Raw genomic sequence first — 2500 nt, forward strand, 5'->3', positions numbered from 1 at the left:
AGAAGGTCAGGATAGAGGGATGCAGAGAGGACAGAAGACGAGGAAGAAAGAAGGAGAAAGAAGTATATAGAAAAGACACAAGAAAAACATGTATATGATTGTATATATAAAGGCTACAGACAGACAAACAGTCAGAAAGACGGTCGGACAGAGACACACAGCGCACACACACATACATACATACATACATACATACATACACACACACACACACATACATACACTCACTCACACACACACAATCCAATCTCCACAAGCCCATACCTCTACCGCCTATCTATAACGGCGCTGTCGGCGGCGAGCGGAAGAAGCGGATTCGAGGGAAAACAAGCCGGGCCCGGAAGGATATCCTGCCGTTGCGCAAGGCCCTGGGCAGCCGCGTCGGGCCATGCCACCGCGCAATCGGCGGCGACATTCCCCCAGGACACAAAAACAGCTGTTTCCTCTGACCCATTCAGCGCCGTTGCCAGCCTGGACGAACTGCAATCGCCAGCCCTTCGCCTTTCGCCCACGCCCACTCTCGTTTCCTACCTCTTATACCCCAGTCCATTATTTCTTAACCCTTACTCACGTCGCCGTACCAAGTTTAGGACTATGAAACGCACACAGTCACACACACACTTGGCTGTACGTGAGTTATTCCCTGTCTCCTTCAGGACATTCGCAAGTAAAAAGAGAGGTCGATGATGAGTCAGGCATTTTTTTTACAAACAAATGATAAGATATAATAAAGCGCAATTCTATACATAATCGAAATCACATAAAATTAGAAAAAATAATACAAAATATGAAACATTATGTCCTAAATATGAAATATATAAAAAATAATATGAAACTGAATTAAATCAAGTCAAATAAAACTTTAAAATAGCGGTAAAATACAATCATGAAACTATAAAATCAAAAACGAATACATGAAATTAAAACAAGGCAATATCTAGCCAAATAAAATCCATAACAAATAAACACAATCTTATAGGCTCAAAAGACTAAACTAAACAAGACTAAACAAATCCAAACAAAACAAGGTTAAACAAGACAAAACAAAACACAACAAGACCTCCACTGAAATCAAAACACCCCAACCCCATCCTCACGGAACCCCAAGTCCCCGCTAATGAACGGGCGGTGGGAGCAGAAGCGGCGCCCGCGAGCCGACAATCGTTCCTCGGTCGCACGCCCACGCCCAAATGCCCCGGACGCCCACACAATCCTGCACGGATCAACATCCTACGGAGGAGATCCCCGCCTGAGCCGCTGCAGTGCCAACGCTCTCTCCACGTCTGCCTTTTCTCTTCCTTTTGCTCCTTTTCTCTTTTCTCCCAATTATTGCTTTTCATTATTATTATTATCTTCGCCGTTATCACTAACATACGGTTCTTAGTTTCATATCTTCTTATCATCATTATCATTACCATGATCATTGAGCATTATCATTATTCCATGATAATAATTATCACCACTGCCAGTGATATTTTCATCAACATTATCATTATGCATATCGTTCTAGCATCTTTACAAGCATTATCAATGGCATCATTTCCATCATTACAATTTTGTTCCATTTATCTATTTGTCTCCTTTTTACTTAATGAAGTTTCTAAACATGCGTATTTTTTCACCTGTGCCTTTTTTCTTCAACTTTTCCCCCTTTCCTCTTTTCCAGGTACCACTAATCGCACGTCCGGGTAGAAAAAGGTGGAAGACAAGAAAAAAGAGAGAGAAAAAATAGGATGAAGAATCGCTGTGGGTGACCAATCATGTCGAGACCAAAAGTTCCCTCTCTGGACACGGAACGAGCCAACTTGGGAGGTGGGGATACGTTCGAACGAGGGAAGGTGGGAGAGGGAGAGGGAAGGTGGGAGAGGGAGAGGGAGAGGGAATGAGGGAGTAGGGGAAGGAGAAAGAGAAGAGGAGGGGAAGGAGTGGGAAGGGAAGGAGGAGTGGAAAGGGAAGGAGGAGAGGGAGGAAGGGGAAAGGGGAGAGGAGGAAGGAAAGGGGAGGAAGGAAGGGGAAAGAGGAGAGGGAGATGGAGGGGAGAGAGAGGAGAATAGAGGGAGAGGAGAGGGGAGCGAGGGTAGAGAGAGGAGAGGAGAGGAGAAAGAGAGAGAGAGAGAGACGCAGACAGAGAGAGACAGACGCATACGCATACATATACAGAGAAAAAGAGAGATAGCCTGCGAGAGTGCACGAAGGCGAGGAGGAGGCAGAGGAAGTGAGAGAGGGAGAGGAGGAGAGTGAGAGGGAGAAGCACGGACGGCCGAGGCAGCCCTCATTAAGGCTGATAAACCTATTAACGTTATTAACGGCCATATGAAGAGACGCCAAACAACAACTGCGCGATAACGTAAACTGTGATTATTAAAGGGCAGCACGCTGATGAAAGTTTGGGGGGGTGAAAGTTGGAAAGGAGAAAGGAGGGATAAAAGGAGTAAGAAAGGGAAGGAAGAGACGAAAAAAAAAGAAGAGGAAGGTGAGGAATGAGAGATTATAGGGAAGA

Source organism: Penaeus vannamei, chromosome 16, assembly GCF_042767895.1.
Source record: "Penaeus vannamei isolate JL-2024 chromosome 16, ASM4276789v1, whole genome shotgun sequence".
Lineage (NCBI taxonomy): Eukaryota > Metazoa > Arthropoda > Malacostraca > Decapoda > Penaeidae > Penaeus > Penaeus vannamei.